Genomic DNA, 8,819 nt, shown 5'->3' with positions numbered 1-8,819 from the left:
AGGGAACGCGTCGTCCATAGTGAGAACTGCTTCCTTTTACCTTTCCTTAAAGAGCCCCTGAATCGGTGTGGTGGCTGTGCTGGCTGCTCTTAAATCAGCTTGACACAGAGGCTAAGGATGTCTGAAAGAAGGGGACCCCAATTGTGAAGGTGCTGTGGGCAAGCCTGCTGGGCATTTTAATTAGCGATGGATGGAAGAGGGCCCAGTTCACTGCGTCTGGTGCCATCCCTGGACTGATGGTTCTGCCTTCTATAGGAACACAGCACCTCCACGGCCTGTGCACCAGCCCCTGCGTCCTGCCCTGTTGAAGCCCCTGTCAATCTTGCTTCAGTAATGAGCAGCGATGTGCAAGTATAGGCCAAATAAACCCTTTCCTCCCCAACTTACTTTTTGGTCTGGTGTTTTATCACATCAGTAGAAATCTTAACTAAGACAGTAGGGCATCTCTTTACTCCCAACACTCGGGAGGCAGAGACAGGCAAATCTCTCAGAGTTTGAGGCCAGCCTGGTCTACATAGAGTTCAGAGAGCCAGGTCTGTGTAGAGACCCTGGCTGGCCTTGAACTCACAGAGATCCTCCTGCCTCTGCCTCCCGAGAGTGCTGGGATTAAAGGTGTGCGCCACCACACCCGGCCTAAGCTTTTGTGTTTTAACCAAGCCAAATGTCAGCTCTCAGGCTGCCCTTCCCTTGCCTTAGAAGCAGGCCTAGGAAGACTAAACCACCAGGCCACAACGAACAAGTTCTAGCTGCATCCTGCTGCTGCCTACCCTCAGCCCTTATCATGGGAGTCCTTGGGGCTCTTCTGGGGAGCTGCGGCACTCATCAGTTGTGTTGCTTCTGGAGGCGTGTGGAGAACAGTAATGTCATGCTCTGCTGCGCAGTGGCCGACGCCCCTGTCTCAACAGTCTCAGCAAGATTTGCAGGCTTAAGTACAAATGGAGACTTGACAGTGGGAGGTTTCAAGTGAGTTCAAGAAGAGAGGCCCAAAGCAACAGAGAAAGCAAGTGCTGCTCCCTGATACTAGGCATGAATGGCAGCCTAGGACTGTTGCCTGGATACAAGTCCAGTGGAGCTGGAGATCTGGGAGGGTCAGGCAGGCATTTAAGACCCAAACAAAAAGGTTATGAACTCAGACGTGCCTCTCTGCCACCAAAAGGTTCCTCTTTGCTCTTGTCAGAAAACTGGTGCCAAATGACTGCCAACTCACTTTCCTGGTCATTTCATCTGTGTCACCAGTCTCCTGCAGCCATCTTTAGAGCTTGCCTGTGTGCCTGCACTTGGGCATATATGATTTTGGAACTGGAGTGCTAGTGATGGAGGGGATGGGCTGGCAGGACCCCACCTGCCTTTCGGCTTCCTTTGGTGCATCTCCCCCAAGGTCTGCTCTCCAGTGTGCCCTGACACTAGGCCTCAGGGCAAATTGATGGCTCTGGAGAAATGGTTCTGCCTCCTAACCCTGGGCATATTCTTCACTCCCAGAGGGAAACTGCCACCCTCCCTTTCAGGCATGGCTGCCCTTTAGGAGTCAAGAAACCCCGTCTCTGGGAGGGCAGAGCTGCTAAGGGGAACAAAAACCCCTCATAGCTCCCATTCATGGGAACTCAGTGGAGTTGCCAGGAGCAAAGCTAAGGAATCGGAGCCAGTGAGGGGCACCCAGGGGCGGGAGGACTGGGCGGACGCCAAGACACTGGTCCTCAGATTCTTCCATTCTCTCCTGCTTTCTGGAGTTAACCCTGAGTGGAGGTTTCCTTCCCCTGACCCCAGGTTCCTTGGCCCTGCCACTTCCGCTAAGCTGAATCCTCACATTGTTGGCCCTGGGCCTGCCTGAATCACTTGACCAGTCTGTACACACAAATGAGCTCCTCCCTCCAGAACTTCTAATCCGGTCAGATGGGTCTCAACTGACTAGGAATGGAGGGATTGTTGGTTGGTTGGTTGATTGGTTAGTTGGCTTTATTGTGTTGTGTTTTCCAAGATAGGGTTTCTCCATGTAGCCCTGGCTGTCCTGGATTCACAAAGCTTCACCTGCCTCTGTCTCCCAAGTGCTTGGATTCAAGTCATTGGGGGAGGCGGGGAGAAGCTCTGTAGCTCAGTATGGTGGCACATGCCTATAAACCTAGCACTCAGAGAGGCAGAGGATTGCGGTGAGTTCGAGGCCAGCCTGGTCTACAAAATGAGTCCAGGACAGCCAAATCTACAGAAATCCTGTCTCTAAAAAAACAAAACAATACAAAAGTGTGTGTGCCACCACCACCCAGCTATGGAACACTTCTCAAATTTTGCTTTAAAAAAAAAAAAAATTGCATTTTAGGATATATAACAAGCTTCTAATTTTGGAGTTTTGAAAGGCTATTTATCTGACATGCATGTGCCTGAGTGTGTCTATGCATCGTGTGCAGGCATGCAGGGACCTGCAGAAGTCAGAATGACCAGATCTCCTGGAATTGCAGGTGATTTTGACCTACCATGTGGGTGCTAGGGTCCTCTACAACAGCAGCAAGTGTTATTAACCCCTGAGATGCCCCCCCCCCCGGTTTTTTATTTCTTCTTTGGTTAGTTGGTTGGTTTTTTGAGTTTTCTTGAGACAAAGTCTTGCTCTGTATCTGAAGCTGGGACTACACGTGATGCACACACCTAGAACACACACATAAAATAAGTATTCTTTGGTTTTTGTTTTTTTAAGACAGGGTTTCTCTGTGTAGTCCTGGCTGTCCTGGACTCACTTTGTAGACCAAGCTGGCCTTGAAGTCACATAGATCCTCCTGCCTCTGCCTCCTAAGTGCTGGGATTAAGAGGTGTGTGCCCCCATACCCCAGGTGGTGCAGGGTTTTAATCTGAGCACTGGGAAAGCAGAGGCAGGGAGAGCTCTGAGTTCAAGGTCAGCCTGGTCTGCAAAGTGAGTCCAGGACAGCCAGGGCTACACAGAGAAACCCTGTCCTGAAAAAACAAAAAGTATAGAGCCAGTCTCAGCTATAAGTCAGAAAGGACTTTCTAAGGACCCATGAGTTTTGCTTTAATGTATAAGGCTGTAAGGGGTGTGAAGTCTCACAACAATGTAAGCCCGAGGGCTGGAATCTCATGAATCTGCCTCTTGGCATCTGTCATATACTGATGCACTCAGTCACCCTACCAGGATGACTTTGAGTTCTGGGAACCAGCCCAGCCCTGTGCTGGAGAGAAGAGGAGAGAAGCACTGGGACACCAGGAGCTGATCTGGTGGGACCCGGGCCTAGGAAAGGCGACCTGGTGGTTACTATTCTAAACTCAGCTTTGGGAGGCTGGCAGGGGTTGGGGGTCATGATATAAATCCAGCCATAAAGGAAGCTTTGGGCAACATTTGAACCTAAGAGTTGCAGGGCAAAGGTCAGGATTGGGTGGTGGGGATGGTTCTGGCTAGAAAACCTTCAAAAAACAACCAGGAGGACAGACTTCCGAGATGGGCTTAATCAGCTGTGTTCAAGCAACAGAACACATACCCTCAATCGTTCTGCTCCATGTGGGAATGCCCTGGAAATGCCTAGGGGCCTAGAGTAGGCTGTCCTCAGATCAGGCTGAGCCAAAGCCAGCCCCACATTCCCAGCCCTCCCCCTCCTTCTTCACCCTCCCCCCTCCAACTCCTCCTAGCCCTGAGCCTGCCTGACAGCTGAGGGCCTGCAGCTGCCCTGGCTCAGAGGCCCCTCAGAGGTCTCAAGGACAGCTGCTGTCCATGACCCCACTGACCCTGGTTCCTGGACTCTACTCTCTGACAGCCCAGCCAATTCTGTCTTCACTGTCCACTCCACACTCCTGATCCTGCCCAGGGCCTCCGGGGCTGTCCCAGCATGCCACAGAAGAGTCAGCAACAAGAGTGGTCACTCCTCAGTCCCAGCACTGTTCAGAGGAAGCTTCGCCACCCAGCAGGAACAGTGTTGGGAAAAGGAGGGTCCCCCTCTGGGCCACTTGCTGCACTGAGGCTGTTCTGATAGCTCTTGACAGACAGGCCAAGGCGACCTCTCATAGGACAAGCAAAGATGGACAGCAAGGTCATTCCTGACTCCAAGCAGGTTTCTCCTGAAGCCTCCTGTTCCCATGAGTGGCTGAGGCCCCCCTAAAACATCCCTAGTGACAGAAATTGCCCCTATGGGTATGTGTCACAGGACTTGGGATCACCCCCATAGCTTGTTCAAGGCTGGCCTTGAATTCTTGGTCCTCCTAACCTGGGTGCTGGGATTACATGGGTGTGTCATCATGGCCAGCTTATCTAGTGCTAGGGATGGGGCCCAGAACCTCTGCCAACTGAGCCCCATCTCCAGCCTTAATTTTTTTTTAACTTTTTTTATTTGGGTGGGGCATGTGTGCCTCAGCATGCATGTGGAGGTCAGAGGACAACTTGTTAGAGTTTGGTCTCTCCTCCCACCACGTCAGTTCTGGGGACTGAGGTCATCAAGCTTTCTAGGCAAGTGCATAAACCTGCTGAGCCATCTGCAGCCATCTTACTGGGATTGGTGTTTGCCTTTAAGATTAATCTTTAGCAAGTCCAGGACAGCCAAGGCTGCACAGAGAAACCCTGTCTCAAAACAAAAACAAAAACAAACAAGATTAATCTTTATAAGCTAGGCCAAAAAAAATGATTTGTAACTTATGTATGTGGGGGCTATGTGCATATGAGTTTGGGTACCCTAGGAGGCCACAAGGGTCAGAACCCCCTGGCCCTACAGTTCCAGACAGTTGTGAGCCACCTGATTGTGGATGCGGGGAATTGAACTCTGAGGGATCAGAAGATGCTCTCCGTCTCTTCAGCCACATCCCACCAAGCCTTTAACAGCAAAATAATCACAGCTCTCTTGCCACTTAGTTCCTGAAGTGCTCCATAGCCTGTCACTTTCGCTGTTCACCCTTCATCCCCAAGGACAAGGACGGTCTTGTTCACGGGTTCCCTCAGTTGGGATAAAGCGCGCGGCACATACCACATCCCGAGTGCTGGGATCACAGTCTTGCAGCATCATGCCTGGCTGGAATTAAACTTCAATGTGAGTGTACTCAGGAGACGGTGCTTATCCAAACCATAGCAAGCAGTCTGCAAATCTATTGCCGAAAGAGAAACAGCCAGGGTGCCACAAAAGATGGCTCTCCCCAGTTCCTTCAGAGTCATTTTATCCCCTGCAGTGGGCCCTGTCTTTTCTCTGACTTCCATCTGTGCCTGCAGGATTTGGGGGCTCAACTTGTCTAAATATTTAGCATCTGTGTAAAAAAAAAAAAAGGTGAGCAAGGCCTGGGTTACTAGCAGCTCTGGGAGTGTTTGTAAAAGCTGATAATGCAGTCAGCCATCCCTGGGAGAGGTGGACGCCTGGAGGTCAGGGGTAACTGAGAAACTGACTCTTGAAACTTCTGAGTTTCCAGCCACATGAAAAGATACCTTGTTGGAAAAGTAATTTTAAAAAAGAAACATGAGTCTGGGTTGGGCATGGGAATGCAGCCTGTGATCCCAGCATTTGAGAAAGAGGCAAGAGAATTAACACAGTTCAAAGCCAGTCATACATACACACTGAGTTTCTTACCTAGAGTTTCTAACTTTTCTTTCTTTCTTTCTTTCTTTCTTTCTTTCTTTCTTTCTTTCTTTCTTTTCTTCCCTCCCCTCCCTACCCCCCCTCCCCGCACCCTGAGACAGGGTTCTCTCTGTAGCCTTGGTTGTCCCGGACTCACTTTGTAGACCAGGCTGTCCTCAAATTCATAACAATTGCCTGCCTCTGCCTCCCGAGTTGTGAGATTAAAGGCCTGTGCCACCACACCCAGCTCACCCTGCTTTCTCATAGAACCCAGGACCACCAGCCCAGGGGTAGCTCCACAATGGGGAGAGCCCTCTGCCATCAATCACTAAGTAAATGCTCAATAGTCTGATCTTTTCTTTCTTTCTTTCTTTCTTTCTTTTTTTTTTGGTCTGTTTTTGGTTTTTGGGACAGGGTTCCTCTGTGGTCCTTGCTGTCTTGGAACTTGCTCTGAGAACCAGCCTGGCCTTCAATGCAGAGCTCTGCCTGCCCCTGCCTCCCAAGTGCTGGGATTAAAGGCATGTGCCATCACCACCTGGCTCAATAGCCAGATATTATAGAGACATTTTCCAATTGTGGTTCCCTCCTTTCAGATAACTCTAGCTTGTGTCAAGTTGACACTAGCCAGCACAGTGAGTTTGAGACCAGCCAGAGCTACACAGTGAGACCGTGTCTCTAAAACAGAAAGAATGTCTGGCAATGGTAGTGTTTGCCTTTAATCTCAGCATCTCTGTGAGTTTGAGACCAGCCTGGTCTACAAAGTGAGTCCAGGACAGCCAGGGCTACACAGAGGAGGAGGAGGAGGAGGAGAAAAAGAAGAGGAGGAGGAAGAAGAAGAAGAGAAAAGAAGGGAGGAGGAGGAAGGAGAAGAATGAGGAGGAGGAGGACTCTGGTCGTGGCATGCCTGTAGGAAATCTATTGTCATTCCCAATGCATTCTCTGGCCTTTAGTTACTCAGTAATGAGCCTTTATCTCACAGTGGCAGGTGACAGAAACCATACCAACACCCCAACTCAAAACTGGAACTTTTTAGCTAATATAATAGAAAAATGCTTTGGTCACGTCTGGGACCAGGAACATAAGCAATGTTACAGGTTAATTTTTCTGGCTCTGTATTCTTTATTGGGAGGGGACTGGGACAGGATTTGTCCAAGCTGACCTTGAACTCACTATGTAGCTGAGCCTGGCCTTGAACTCCTACCTGCACTTCCTGAGTACCGGGATTCAAAGTGCGCACCAACACAGGGAGTGCCTCTGTTTTCCCCATGCTGCTGGTACTCTCAGGCAGGCTCTTCCCTTATGGAGGAAGAGCTGGCCACCAGCATCCCTAGTCTTGGGCTTTGGAACCCTCACAGTTCCAGGAAGTTCCCAAGCTGGTGTTTACAGTTACACCCTTTCCGCCCCTGAACTATCACTATAGCTCAGAGAGACCAAGTACAAGCCTTGAACCCACTTTTGGGGTTTGGGGTTTGAGGTTAGTCACACTGGAGACCGGAAAGTAGGGAAGCAGCCTCCGGAGCAAGAGCGCCAAATGCCATGCATGAAGAACAAGTCCATGTGTTTCCCTCTGCCTTGGCTGCTTACACTTCCAGGTCACAGGGTAGCAGCGAGGGAAGTCTAGGAAGGAACTTAAGAATCCGCAGAGGATGATAACTAGGTAGGTTCTCCATGCAGCCTGGTCCCACCTGCTGAGCAATGGTGCCACCCAATAGTCACAACATGTCCCGGGCCAATCTGATCTGAGAAATTCCCAAACTGATGCTCCCTCTGCCCAGGTAATTCCGGGTTGTGTTGACAGAAAGAGTAACCAACACACCCCCTCGCTCTGTCCCCTCCTCCTCCGCCTTGCTCTAGCCTACATCTCAGCTCATGGTCATGCCTGTGCGCGCTGAGTCGTCTTGGTCTTGTGTCTCCAGGCTTCCTCTTGTTTCTCAGGAAGCGTCCTTCCTTTTCCCGGCCTAGTAAACTCCACCTCACCCCAACCCCTGCTCCCACCTCCCCTACCTCCCCTTTCCTTGAAGCCCTGCTAGCCTTCTTCTCTGTTTCTCCACTCCTGGCAGCAAATCCATCTCTGTGGGTCTTTGTAGTGTGTGTGTGTGTGTGTGTGTGTGTGTGTCTGTCTGTCTGTCTGTGTCTATGTGCATGTGTGTGTGTCTTTGTGTGTGTGCATTATCTATGTGTGTATGTGTGTCTGTGTGTGTCTATGTGCATGTGTAGGTGTGGTATGTGTGTGTGTGTGTATCTGTCTCTGTGTGTGTCTGTGTTTGTGTGTGTGTGTGTGTGTTGGTGTGGTATGTGTGTGTGTCTGTCTGTGTGTGTATGTGTGTTTGTGTGTGTTTTCATGGTGCTCATGTGAAGGTCAGAAGACAACTTTTGAAAGTTGGTACTTCCAACCAGGCATAGTGGTACACACCTTTAATCCCAGCACTTGGGAGGCAGAGGCAGGCAAATCTTTGCGAGTTTGAGGCCAAGCTGGTCTACAAAGTTAGCCACGGCTACACAGAGAAACCCTGTCTCAAAAAAAAAAAAAAAAAAAAAAAAAGAAAAAAGAAAAGAAAGAAAAAAGAAAAGAAAAAGAAAGAAAGAAAGACCAAGTAAGAAAAAAGGTGCCAGGTGTGGTGGTGCACCTCTTTAATCCTAGCACTTAGGAGGCAGAGGCAGGCAGATCGCTGTGAGTTCCAGGGCAGCCTGATCTGCAAAGAGAGTCCAGGACAGCCAAGGCTACACAGAGAAACCTTGTCTCAAAAAATCAAAAAGGTGGGCTGGAGAGATGGCTCAGCGGTTAGCAGCACTGGCTGCTCTTCCAGAGGTCCTGAGTTCAATTCCCAGCAACCACATGGTGGCTCACAACCATCTATTATGAGATCTGGTGCCCTCTTCTGGTGTTCAGGTGTACATGCAGACACAACACTGTATACATAATAAATAAAATCTTTTTTTAAAAAAGGACAAAAAAAAAAAGATTTTTGGGTCAGGCATGATGGCTCGTGTCTTTATCAGCACTGTAGACGCAGAGACAGGCAGATGTCTGTGAGTTCAAGGCCAGCTTGGTCTACATAGTGAGTTGCAGGACAGCCAGGGCTATGTAGAGAGACCCTATCTCAAAAACCAAACAACAAAAAAAGGTTTTTTAAGAATGTATGTTGGGGGCTGAAGAGATGGCTCAGCGGTAAAGAGCACCATCTGTTCTTCCAGAGGTCCTGAGTTCAATTCCCAGCAATGGCTCACAACCATCTATACTGTGATCTGATACCTTTTTCTGGCCTGCAGGTGTACATGAAGATAGAGTGCTCA

Source organism: Acomys russatus, chromosome 5, assembly GCF_903995435.1.
Source record: "Acomys russatus chromosome 5, mAcoRus1.1, whole genome shotgun sequence".
Classification (NCBI taxonomy): domain Eukaryota; kingdom Metazoa; phylum Chordata; class Mammalia; order Rodentia; family Muridae; genus Acomys; species Acomys russatus.
Note: the sequence above shows the minus strand (reverse complement) of the source record.